This window comes from Nannospalax galili, unplaced genomic scaffold (assembly GCF_000622305.1).
Source record: "Nannospalax galili isolate Female #2095 unplaced genomic scaffold, S.galili_v1.0 scaffold1711, whole genome shotgun sequence".
In the NCBI taxonomy this organism is placed as follows: domain Eukaryota; kingdom Metazoa; phylum Chordata; class Mammalia; order Rodentia; family Spalacidae; genus Nannospalax; species Nannospalax galili.
This window is the reverse complement of record NW_008330347.1, coordinates 738,516-752,833: the sequence shown is the minus strand read 5'-3', so window position 1 is coordinate 752,833 and position 14,318 is coordinate 738,516. Positions and strand designations below refer to the sequence as shown.

Here is a 14,318-nt window from a genome sequence, read left to right as displayed (position 1 = left end):
TTTCTTTCTTTCTTTCTTTCTTTCTTTCTTTCTTTCTTTCTTTCTTTCTCTCCTTCTCCCTCCCTTTCTTTCTGGGGCTTTTTGCTACTCTAACATTCTCCTCTCTAAAGAGGTAACCCTAAATAAAATCTTTTAGGGATTAATTAAGAGCTCCCAAACACTTTTGACATTTTTGGCCTTTGGAACAGAGTATGTTGCTAAAAGGCCCAAGGACATTTTGATTTTTAGCCAAGAAACTGACTTCTTTTCTTTTCTTTTCTTTTCTTTCTTTCTTTCTTTTTTTTTTTTTTTTCAATGTGTGCATGTGCTGCCTGCATGTAGGTAAGTGCACCCTGTTGTGCAATGCTGGTGGAGGTCAGAAGAGGTCAGAAGAGGCTGGCAGAAACACTGGGCCTGGAGTTAGTGATAGTTGTTAGTTGCCATGTGGGTGCTGGGATTCAAACTCAGGTCTTCTGCAAGTGGTTCTTAACTGCTGAGCCATCTCTCCAGCCCCAAGAAACTGACTACTCTTCTTTGGAGTCTTTTTACCCTAACTGTCTAGCCAATTCTTACCTCCTATTCTTATCACACCATCCTCTGAAGAGGTTACCCAAATTGCCAATAGGGAATCGGAATGCAGACTACTCTGGCTTCTTCCATGCTAAACAGAGATGCAGGGTGAGGCAATTGGGGTACCCCTTCAGTGAGTCTATATAAAAGACTCCCAAACTGCATAACTTTTATCTGTAGGAAGAAAAGAAAATCTTTGACTGGTGAATAGGGGATGTGAAGGAGAAGTAAAGGCAAGAGTAGTTAGCATTACAGGTTCTAGACAGGGAACCAGAAAAAAATCAGAACAGAGCAAATTTCAAATGTTCATATCAGAGTCCACTGGGGAGAGCTTCCAAAGGCATCCCTCTATTGGGTTCCTCCTCATTTTTCTTTTGTCTGCCAAGGCTGGACTTGAGAATGATCTGTTAAGTAATAAGTTAAATAATTCTTAACTTCTAGGTATAGTTTACATTATTTGTGTTCCCTTTCTGTTCTGTTAAAATTATGGGTGTAGTGGCCATTTGCAGTTGCTTTGTGCTGTGTTCATAGATCTACATTGATTTGCTGTTAATGTTGCTACTGCTATTTGTTTTCCCTTCTGAATCAAACTGGAGCTTGAGCCCTTTTAGAAAAGGCTCCTTGAAATGTATGCATGTATATGTAAGAAAACAAAGAAGAGGATGAGAAATTGTCAGGGAGTGAGAGTGACAGGGGAGGAGTTGGAGGGGGACAGGGAGGGTAGGAAATAATGCAAATTCAATACTCATATATGAAATTCTCAGAAAAGAAAAGGCTACTCTATAAGAAAACCTGCTTATAAATGCAGAAGATGTATCAATCCCAGTAGACTCACAGATTGTAACATATAAACACAAAGTTTATGAACCCTACAGTAACATAATCCTCCCAAAGCTCATGACTCTTCAATAACTAAATTCTAAGGTGTAGAAACATATGATGCTAGAAAAAGAATTTCAAATTCTAAAATTTAAAGTGACTGATGACTTAAGTTGAGACACAAACAGCTTAGTGAAATAAAGAAGAAATATATAAAGTCCTCAAAAAAATTAAATACCGGGTCTGGAGAGATGACTCAGTGGTTAAGAGCACTGACTGTTCTTGCAGAGAACCTGGTTTCAATTCCCAGCACCCATATGGCAGCTAACAACTGCCATTAACTCCAGCTCCGGGGGAATCTGACAGCCTCCTCTGACCTCCACAGGCATTGCACAACACAGGTGCACCTACCTACATTCAAGCAATACACTCATATACATAAAAATAATAAATAAGATTTAAAATAGTAAAATTAGACATTCTAATGCAATACAATCCAAAGATACACCAATTTGATACATGCTGAGGAATGGCAAAATACTGTTTTCCATAATTAAGCCACTATATTCCTATAAGAGCAGGAAACTTTACTTTGTATGTGTAGTTAGAACACTGCTCTAGTCTGGATTCTGGGATGGCTTGTTTCATGCAGTGCTTATTGGTGTTGTGTGGCATGACCCACACACAGTGCATAGTGCTGTGTGTTCAGGACCAAGGCTGTAGTGAAGGCACCCAGATCTGAATCCCAACACCCACATGGCAGCTAACAATTGTCCATAACTCCAGTTCCAGGGAATCTGACACCCTCTTCTGACCTCTGCAAGCATTGCACAACATGTGTGCACTTACACACATGCAGGCAATACATTCATACACATAAAATACAAAATTAATAAATAAAATATATTTAAAATTTAAATACCAAAAGAACAAATAATTGATCTCTAAATGGGCCAATGAGTAAAATAGTCAATTTTCAGGGAGTAAAAATGGCAAATAAATATATAAAAGGATATTCAATATCTTTATCCATCAAAAAATGCAGCTCAAACCACATTGTGATTCCATCTCATCCCAGTCAGAATGGCTGTCTTCAGAACAACAAAAAACCCAGTGCTGGTGAGGAGGTGGGGCTAAAGTAACCCATACATACACTGTTAAGAATTCAAATTAGTATTGTCATTGTGGAAATCAATTTGGATCTTCTTCAAATAACAAAAATAAAACTGCCATAGGATATAGCGGTTTCTCTCTCTTAATTATATACCTGTTGTGAGACTTTTCCTGGGAGATGTGAGCACAGATCTGAGCCCTGATAGAGCACTGACAATAGACAAAAGAAATGATTACACCCATGTCTAGTTTGTTGAACGAATGAATTTACGAAGGTTACTTACAATAGCATGGATGAGAAGTTTCCTACAGGAGCATGGGAAACCCAAAGGCAGCTGCATCACTCAAAGGCCCACCCTGACATGAGTGAAGAATAATGAAAGCTATTTCCCTGGATGCATCCCTCTCCAACCTGCAGTCAGCTCCCTTGGCCAGTCTCCTCTCACCCAGCAATTGTTTGCTACTTATATAACCTTGGGACAGGAGGGGTGCCTCATGAATCTTGTGACTATACTGAGTCTCCTGAGCCCAGTAAGTTTTCTTACCTTTGCATGGCTTGTTTCAATCTGGAGGGAAAAGCTACATAAAAACATCCAAAGGAATCCAATTAAGCAAGTTTAATCTCAGCACTATTAACAACAACAAAGTTAAGGAACCAGCAATTGTGCCCATCAGTAGATGAATGGAAAAGAACATGTGGATTATATTCACAATGAAATTTCATTCAGACATTCTGAAAGAAATTACCTTGTTTGATGAAAATTTGATCAATCTAGAGATCATTGCATTAACCCAAATAAGCCAGATTAGGAAAGACAAATATCACATATAAATTCTACAAACAAGACATGAAAATAGAAGAGGACCATTAGGAGAGAGGAGAGGAGCCAGAGAGAGGAAAAAGAGATAAGAGAGGGAGAATGGGCTGAGAGCAAAGGATCAAAGTGCATTCTACCCATGCAGGAAAATCTGTAAATGAAACCTATTATTCTGTATAATTAATATAAACTAAAACTTCATATGTATAAAAATATTTCAATAGAAGGTTATTAAATGCCTCCTTTTCTCCAAAAATATACCTTATTTTTCTTTCTTCATAAGATTTAACCCAGTTCTGAAAATTAGGAGTACTGAATATCAGTTAATTTAATGAGCATAATGAGATAAATTTCCACCATCCTTAATAAGATGAACAAAATTTCCAAACGTTGGTAAGATAGAAAAGTAAGCCTATCCAGCATATGAGAAATTCCTACTAACGTGATCTGTGACACAAGATTTGTTTCTTCAGATCTACCACAAGGAGCAAAATCTATGTTTTGGTTCCCCTTGCATCCAAGAGAGGAACAAAGAAGCACAACACAGGGCTTACGGTGTTTTGTCCTCAGCCAGAGCTATGTTGTTCTTGAATCCAAGGCTGGTGTCTTGCCTTGTGGCCGAATTCATACAGTTCAGGCACATTTTATTCTGAATACACAAGTCTTAGGAAAGCTGCGGGAGCTCGTCTTCTATTACCTGGTGAGTTCTGACTCTAAGCTGAGAATCTGAAAAAGGTTGATTGCGATGCTAAAATTATAAAATCCTTTGATTTCCTACCCAGATCTCTCTTGTCACTTTGGGTTCTTGGCTGGGTCTTGCTACATGAATTTCAAACAATAAATAAATTAGTTGGAAGAAAGCCTTGTAAACCATGGAGATAAACTGAGAAAATGCTTTTAATTTTAGATCACGGCCAAGGGCAGCATCATCCAAACTGGAACCCACACTTTCCACATGGAGCCTGGAGAATGTGAGTGTTCCCCATCTACTGACCATCTGACTGTATCCCTCACACACTCACCAGTAGATTCTCATAACTGAGCTAAGGACATGATGATGCCGTTGTGTTGCCATGAAACATTCTCCACAGCAATCAAGCTTCTTCCACCTAATACAGGTTATCACTCATGCTACTGACTTGAGAAAAGTCTCAGACTCTTTAACTGGACATAGTTTTGCATAATTAAATATATCTCTCTGAAGATATAGCACCCTAAAATACAAAATACTCCAAGATATGCCCAATATGACTAATATATGCATTTATATTACTATTAGTCTTTTTATAAAGATTTAGAGTTTGCCTACTTTTATCCTTGAATAAGTCTAGTTACACCAATTTCTCAATGTAAAAACTACAAAAATGTGTTTTAGATGAAGATATAGTTCAGTGGTAATGCGCAAGACGCTGGGTTTAAACCTTGGTACTGAAAAAGAATGTCATAATAATTAGAAATAACTGTAAAACTTAATAGATGGTAAATGTATATGATGGTTTCAGAGAGTAACAATAAAATAAATAAAATGGGGACTTAATGCAGAGTACGTATTTCCCAGCTCAGAATGCATCAGTCCTCATCTTTCATGCAGCAACATATATATATCCTCTTGTTTATGATTGTTTTTAATTTTTGAGAATTTCATACATTAGTACCATATTCACATCATTTCTACCACTCCCTCTCTGCCCTCCAGTTCTTTCCATGGCCCCTGACTTCCTTCTTGATTTTGTTACTGTTCTTTGGCTATATTGTTACATATATGGCATATATATACATACACACACAATGCAATCTACCAAGTCCATCTAGTGATGCTTGTATGTGCATATGTTTAGGGATGGCCACTTGAGATTGGAGAACCTAGCAGGGAGCTCATTCCTGGAGAAAACTGGTTCTCTCTCTCTCAGCAGCCATTGACTGCCTTTAGCTCTACATCTAGAGGTGGGACTTGTGAAATTTCTCCATCCATATTGGGATGTCAATTAGTGTTGCTATTTGGCAACTGTATTGTTGAGGTTTCATAGGCGCAATTTCCCTGCCATTTCTAGAAGATGCTATCTAGCAGCAGGCATCGTGGTCCTCTGCCTCTTACAGTCTTTATAACCCCACTTCTGAGGTGTTCCCTGAGCTTCAGATGTAGAGGTTGCATTTTAGATATATCAGCTGGGGCTGGGGAACCCAGAAGTTATTTATGCTTTGCATATGTCCAGTTGTGGAACTTTCTCTTACTCCCTATCTGTTACAAAAAGAAGCAACTGGGGCTGGAGAGATGGCTCAGCAGTTAAGAGCACTGACTGCTCTTGCAGAGGACCTGGGTTCGATTCCCAGAACCCACATGGCAGCTATGAATCATCCTTAACTCCAGTTCCAGGGAAATCTGAAGCCCTCTTCTGACCTCCACAGCATTGCACAACACTCACATACATGGGTGCACTCACATACATGCAGGCAATACACTCATACACATAAAATAAAAATGATAAATAAAATATATATAAAAAAGCATCTTTGATGAGTGGTTGGGAACTACACTTATCTAGATATAAGGATAAGTATTTACAATATAGTTAGAAATTTATTTGTTTAGGAAAATGGCAGTAGTAAGTTCTCCCCTACGATCTGTGACTCCTCCAGCTCAGGTAGTTGGCTAGGTTTACGGAACCTGAATTCTCTCCTATTGAGTGGGCCTTAAGTCCAATTAGACAGATGTAAATTACTCCTAAAATAAAAGTGTCACTATTGCACCACTAGGAATATTTTGCTGGGCCAGCCATTGTTGTGTTTTATAAGACTATTGATTACTGTTCTCCCTTGGCATTTTGCATAGCACATTCTGATACTATGAGGGCTAGTCCTCAGAGAGTAGGATTCCAGGTCAGTTCCAGCTTCATTCCTCCAAGCCCTGTGTCCAAAGTGTCTCTGTCATGTCTGCAGCAATAGAGTCTTATCTTCAAGATTCAAGAGGCAACCAAGGTCTCTGGCAACAGTCTATATTAGTTTTGGGAGTTTTGGGCTATCCTGACCAACAATTCAAAGGGAGGTTTCCCATGCCTAGCACTGGGGTCTTTGTTCGATAGCCTGTGGCTACACACACAAACACACACTTACACACACACGTGCAATTTTGAGTAAGATTATGAGATCATATATTTCCCTATACTTTTTCAGGCAGCTTTATTGTTATATTTGCAAAGATGTACCTGTACTTAATTCTTGTAAATGTAACCATACGCCCTACATCATAAACCATGCTTCCTACCTTGTTTCAACTATTTCTTCTTCAAGGATGCATTTCTGAGCTGGCTCATTGGCTCACCCATTCCAAGGCTAACTCAACTGACATTCTCTCAGGCCCCTTCGAGCTGCCCACCCTTAAAATCATAATTTACCACTTAATCATGGTGTTCCCAGGGTGCTGTTTTCTTACCCTGCTCTGGGTTTCCCCCACAGCACTTTCCATGTGTAAGAACAGTTTCTATAATTTACTTCTCTGTTGTCTATGTCTTTCTGTTGCAATATCAACTGCAAGGCAAGTGGGGATTTTCATTGATTTTGTTTTACAAATATGTTTCACCTTTGTGGAACAGTGGCTCATTCTTAGCACATGCTCAGCAGATTTATTGAACAAATGATATGTTTATCACTGATCAATTATAACAACTATTTATTTAAAAATTTCTTCAAAAAACTAAATGAGGATCAAAGCACCCATCATGAGGAGGCTTATGAATATCTTCAAGTTGACCAGAAAAAATAAAGGAGACATTTAAAATTGGAAATTTTTTCATTCAAGAAATGCAAATATTGGGAACATTTGTTTGACACTGGAGATTCATCAGTAAAGTTTTTTGCTTTTTACATACCTATCCAGACCATTAATCTGAAAGCCAATAACCTCAGGAGATGCCCTCCACAGATAGACAGTCCAGATCCCTGTGTGGTCAGCATTAAGGTTTTCCTGTCAGTATTCAGAACCATGACCATCTCTTCTGTGCTCAGTGCAAGTCTTTTTGGCCTGGAGATCCCTGTGGAACCAGGCATGGCCCCCTTGGCTAAAATGCTCATCTACACCATCTTACCTGATGGAGAAGTGATTGCAGATTCTGCAACAATTAAGGTTGAAAACTGCTTTCTCAACAAGGTGGGTGATTTATTTCTCAAACATTGAATATAAAAAGATAAAAGAACCAAAAATCAGGAATCCAAGAACATATATAGAAAAACAAAGACACTAAAGCTGGTGGTTGGGGTGTGGCTCAGTATAGCATGTGCTTAGTCCCCCAGAACCACAATAAAAGCAAAAACAAAAACAGAGGACAGGAATAAAGGAAACAAAAAAGGGACAAGGGGTGAAAAGGAACCTAAATCCTATGAAACCAGACCTTGGATCCAGGATCAACTCTTAGCACATTTCCCCTAGATCTTTTATTATGAGTTTCACATATATACGATAAGAACACACCCACAGTGTAAAATTTTAAGCACATAACACAACTCTACAATATATGTATTTACCATAGATTTCTAGAACTTACTCATCTTGCTTAGATAAAACTATACTTTTTGACTAACATCCTCCATTTGCTCCCCTCCCCAACATCAGGCAATCATAACTGCTGACTGCTTTCAGAAGCTTCTTATCATCACATTAGGCTGTAATGGCAACACCACCCAGTCCAGACACATCCATTTCACTGCCCTACAATGAAATAGGATTCATTAATAAACAGATAGATAGATAGATAGATAGATAGATAGATGATTGAGAGTTAGATAGATAATAGAATCTCCAATTAGAACACTGCCTTTCCATCTAGAACACAGATCAAATTTATAAAGGGCCCTTAACAATTAGTAATTCAAAGCTGAGGAGAGGCTCAGTTGGTAAAATGCTTGCTTTGCATTGTTGAGGATCTGAGTATCCAGAAAGCACATATAAACAATTGGGTATGGTGGCATGGTCTTGTAATCGTTGCATTGAGGAGGCAAAGACAGGCAGATCCCTGGGGCTCCCAGGTCAGCTAACCTGGCTTATTTACTCTGTGGGTTCCAGAACAAAGAGAAAAGCTGTCTCAAAAAAATATAGATGGGGCTGGAGAGATGACTCAGTGATTAGGAGTAATGGCAGCTCTGGTAGAGAACTCAGGTTAGGTTCCCAGCACCTACACAGTGGCTAGCAATACTGCATAACAGTTCCAGGGAATCATTTTACATCCTCTTTTGGTCTCTGGAGGCCTTGCATATACATAGTGAACTTACATGCTGGCAAAACACTCATCCACATAAAATTTAAAAATTTCTTTTACTTCTACACACACAAGGAATGGAGCAATGTACAAGAATATCTACTGGTCAAAGTGGACATTTGCAGTTTCAGAAAATGACTGCATACCTACTAACTTTTTAAATCATTCCTGATGGAGAGAAAAGAAGTAAAGAGCCTCAGACTAAGGTTTTGATGGTCATAACCTGGCAAAGCAGAAATGTGTGCAGGATTATAGGATGACTTGATGTGACAGGCTTGAGCACTGCAGCATCACGAAGCTAAGCTTGATTTTCCTTCTCACAAGTGGATCTGCGCTTCATCCCAGCACAGAGCCTTCCCGCCTCACAGGCCCACCTGCGTGTCTCAAGCTTCTCCTCGGTCCCTCTGCACCCTGTGAGCTATGGACCAAAGCGTGCTGCTCCTGAAGCCTGAGGCTGAGCTGTCCCCATCCTGGGTGAGTCCCTGTCAGCCTCTCATCCCAAAAGGCCACAGGAGGGGCTACGAGCACAGAGAAACCCTGATTCAGATAACAGAGTAATCATTCAAAACACTTTTCATTTATGCGGGTGTTAATGATTTTTAAACTTCTTCAACATAAATTATTGCATTTAGTGCTCATAGTATCCCTGAGATATAATGTTATAAAATCCAAAAATACAACTCAGAAAACTTTAGCCAATTAACTCAAAATGAAACAAAAAGTAAAACAGGCAGTAAGTTGCAGGGCTTATTACTTTCACTTTAAATAACCCCCAAACCATCTAAATGCGAGCAAGTTAAAGGTAGCGGTGCTGAGTCTTAGTAAGCAGGAACACTCCTGTTTGTCATCTCAAATAACCACTGTGGGGCTAACTGCTCACATCCTTCAGCTGTACATGGAGAATACCGAGAAGCCATCTAGGGCCAAAACCTAAACAAAGAACATGCAGCCTCACTGTCTAGAAGCTTAAAAGTCAAGGCCACTGGGTGCAAGGTTGCTCAAATGTTAGGCAGTTATGTCATGTAAGAGAGAAAGATCAAGGCACGTACAAATGCAGGTCAATCAGAATAACAGCTGGTTTCTCAATGCAAACTTTAAAAGTCAGAAGGGCTTGGACCTATGTTCTACAAGTTATAAAAAGTTACAGATGCCAGACTAGAATACTATACCTCATGAAACTACCAGTCATAATCAAGTAATAAAGGCAGATTAAAAGAATTTATGAGACCAAGCCAGCCCTACAGAGGACACTAAGGAGTACTTCAGGCTAAAGAAAGGGATAAACATATTCTACAGGGGAGAATGAGAAAGTAACAGGTTTGGTCAGTGGTTAAATAAAGGAAGACTCAGAAAACAATATAAAATCAACAAAATTGCATGAATCAATCTACATCTTACAATAATAACTTTGAATATCAATGGACTCAACTCCCCAGTCAAAGACACAGTAGACTGGATTAAGAAACATGATCCATTATTTTGCCACCTCCAAAAAAACACACCCACCATGATGTATAGAAACCATTTTTGAGTGAAAAGATGACATGGATGGTTACAGATACGTGAAGGTAAAGCCAATATTGACTGAGTATTTTGCCCTGTGAATTATTTTGGATGAACATTGGTGTACTGAGGAAGAATCTTAGAGCTGGGCTAGAATATGGCACAGTGGTAGAATGCTGCTCCTGTGTGCATGGAGGCTATGGGTTGGCTCTCCAATACTACGGGGAGGAAAAAGATCTGAGAAAGTACCAGTTTAATACATCATCATCTCTGCTGAGGAAATAGACAACTGGTAAGTGGCTTACTCTAGTAACACAGCTAGCTGTAGCAGAGACAGACAGAAAATGTCTGTGAATCTTCTGTTGCTTTTAACATACTTTCTGGATTTAACATACTAAATGTCACATTACAACACTCAGATTTGCTATGTTAAGAAACATTAGTCACAAAACTTAAAGGAGGAATTTTTCGTTGTATAAAAATCATGTCAAGGGTTGGATATTCTAATTATTTTACAAAACAAGATTTTTACATAATTTTTAAATATTTTTAACTGAATAATTATTTTCATTCTAAGAAATGGGCCTGAAGGTGTTCACTAACTTGAAGATCAAACATCCTTAATTACGTATTCAGCATTTAACAATTGGTAAAACAATAAATCAGTTTATGCCTTAGAATAAAGAAAATGTTAATGATTTAGTAAACTGAGAAAAATCAAATGACAAAACAGGTATTTTCTCCATATCAAAGAGAAAGAACTGGAGGCTATATGGGGAAATAGATGATTCAAATTTATGCAGAAAGTAAGTGACAGAGACAGGACAGGAGTCACTTTTTGAGAAGTGCTAGACAACATATTGCCACTGAATAAGCAAAACTCCAATAAGCTGACATGGAAGAATTAGTAGAACAATTGCTCTCTCCATATAAATAATAATTACGTAAAGCAGGAAAAACTTTAGTTTTCTCTGCAAATAGTCATTGTTCATGCTACCTTGTACATAAGAACATACACTGCACATTGTGTACTCTACATGATGTAATTCACTGAGCAGCATTCTGCCATAACACTGCACTCTCCCTCCAGCCACCCCATCCCATTAGTTCTCTTTGTTCCTTACACAGGTGTTTCTACTTTGTGTCATCTGTTCACACATGCTTTAAGAACTTCTGTTTCAGCTTCAGCTCTTATATTGAGGTCTTTGATCTATTCGAAGTAGATTTTTTGATATTGTAATTTATTATTGTGTGTATGATGGGAGGCATGTGTGTGCCATGGCTCACATGTGGGGCCCGGAGGGTGTTAGTTTGATTCTCTCCTTCCACCTTTATATGGGTTCTAGCGATGCAACTCAGGCTAACTGGCAAGTACCAGGAACTATTGAACCATCTCATTGGCCCGGAATTGACTTTTTCCCAGGATGAGAGATAGGGATCAAATTTCATTCCTTGACAGATTAATATCCAGTTTTTCCAATGCCATTTGTTGAAGATGCTATCTTTTCTCTATTGCATGTTTTCTGGCACCTTTTCCAAAAATCAGGTGGCTGTGGTTGTATGAGCTCGTATCTATGCCTTCTTATCTAGTCCATTCTAATCTGTTCTATTGATCTACATGTCTATTCTTGTACCACTACCATGTTATTTTTCTTACAATGGCTTTGTACTATAAGTTGAAATCAGGTATGGAGCTACTTCTAGCAATGTTACTTTTTCTTTAGGATTGCTTTGGCCATCCATGGCCTTTTGTGCTTCCATATTAATCTTAAGATTATTTTTTCATATTTCTGTGAAGCAGGACGTTGGCAATCTGATGGTGATTGTATTGAGCCTGTAGATTGAATTGGGTGGTCTAGCTCAGTTCACAATATTAATGCTTCCAATCCATTAACATGTGACCATCTTCCAGTGTCTTTTATAGTTTCTCTCTTCAATGTTCTGAAGTTTTCATTGTGGAGGTTTTTCAGTTCCTCAGATTTGTTCCAATGTATTTTTAAATACATTTTTATTGAGCTTTTGTAATTTCATACAACAGTTCCTAATCAAATGTAGACCCCTCCTCCATCCATCTGTCCCCCATCCCCTCACTGAACCTCATGTATCCCACCATACATGTTAAGTCCTATTCATTCAGGCATTTGTACCCAAATGTCCTTCAGTGTAAATGCATCTACTGGAGTCTAGTCAGCCCATCTAGAGTTTGTATGTAAATCATACTCTCCCTCACCTAGCAGCAATCAGTCTTAAGTAGTTCTCAGTCTAGTGCTGACCCACCACCTGTTTCTCCCCTTTGGGCCCTTGTTTAATTGAGTTGACATGGGTCCTGTGCTCAGTGCCACCACCATTGCCACAAATTCACATGTACAAGCTTCCAGTGGCCTGGAAGCCTCTGCTTCCCTGTGTGCATGAACCATCCTTGGCTCTTACAATCTTTCTACCCCTTCTTCCACAATGATTTCTGGGCCGTGGGTGGATGAGGTTCGATAGAGTATTTTTGAGACAGTTGCTAATGAGACTGCTCCCCTTGTTTTTGTCACAGCTCCTTTGCTATTGATATCTAGAAAAGCAACTGATTTTACATGTTGATTATTCATTCTGCCACTTTGCTAAGACTTTTTATTAGATCTCAGTTTTCTGGCAGAGTCTTTAGGCTTTTTAATGTAAAAAATTATGTCATATGTAAATGGGGATATTTTGACTGTATTCTTTCTTACTTTTATCTTTTAAAGAAATTTTTTAGTAATTCTCTGAAAATTAATTTTAGTAAGTCATAGTCTCCTAGAAATTGATCCATTTCTAACTTACTGTAGCATAAATTTTTAAGTATGTCCTTATGGCTTTCTGAATTCCATTGGTATCTAGTAAAATGTCTTCCTTTTCCATCTCTAAATTTATTAATTTGGGTATTCTCTTTCTTTCAGTTAGTTTGGCTAAGATTTTATCATTTCAAATAACTAGCTCTTCATTTTATTGATTCTTTATGTATTTGTCTTTATTCATTAACTTCTGTCCCGATCTTAATTATTTTCATTGCCTCAAAAGTTTTGAAATGTTGTATTTTCTTTCAAGTCTAGGGAATTTTTTAAATTTTTAAAAAATATGTTTGCTGACCCAGTTGTCATTCAACAGTGTCCTGTTAAATCTTAGTTACTTTGTGTTTGTTCTGTATTTTCCTTTACTGATGATTTTTGTATTTCATTCCATTGTGTTCAGTCAGAATAGAAATAATTAATTCAGCTTTCCAATATTAGTTAAGGGTTTCTTTATGTCTTATTATATTATCTATTTTATAGCCAGTCTGAAAGTTCCATGGACTGTTGAGAAGAATGTGTGTTCTGGAGTTCTGTTTTATAAACAGAAGCTCTGCAGTTCTGTTAGATACACTTGATCTCTGATTTATTTAACTCATAAGCTTATTTGTTTATTTCTTGTCTGGGTAACCTGTATATTGATGATATGGGGTATTAGAGTCACTCACTATTATAGTGTTGGGGCTAATCTGTGTGTTTATATCTAGTAAACAGGAAAATTTTTCATAATGGTGTATCATGTGGAATACAGAAAATCTCTGCAATTATATGACCTGTAGAAATGGAGAGAAAAACACAAAACAAACAAAAGATAAGAAATTGAAAGAAAGAATTTTAAAGTCAAATTACACAACCAAAGAAACATAATTACTCTATTTTTTTTTTAAGATTGAATTGGGAGTCAGAGGTCCCAATGTGACATAAGGCAAGTCAGTTTACTTCTTCAGGCCTCAATTTCATGAGTAAAATAAAAGAGTAAAATTTATTATTTTCTAATTCTCCTCACAGGTTGTAGGATATTAGTTGAACTATTAATACACAATATGATTATAATATAGTCTTAAAATAAGGACTGCTTAGAGAATTATTCTGTGTAATCTTTGATGTCCAAGGAAGCAATGTTAGCTTATTTGGCTATCATGGCAGAGCCAATATATTTTCTAAAAAAAAAACCTTTTTCCCAACATGACTATAAAATCATCACAAACAGAATTGATACAGACTATGAGCAAGTAATTCTCAAAATCGTTGATCACAAGGATTGTTTCAAGATAAAGAACACAAAAAGAGAAGTTAAGGAAGTGAATTCTAGAATAGACCACCTTCAATATAGAACATAGAATAAGATGTTTGGATTTATCAAACTAACTTAATGTGTATATTTGATTACTGTTTTAAAAACTCAAAAATCATCTTGGGAACTATAAAACAGATGTGAAGAATATAAAAAGGTA

At 37.7% G+C, this 14,318-nt stretch overlaps 1 pseudogene; it reads left to right on the top strand.

Moving 5' to 3' along the window:
• LOC103745266 overlaps positions 1-7,470 on the top strand; it is a 42,684-nt pseudogene extending 35,214 nt beyond the window's left edge.
• Positions 7,471-14,318: the final 6,848 nt, after the last annotated feature.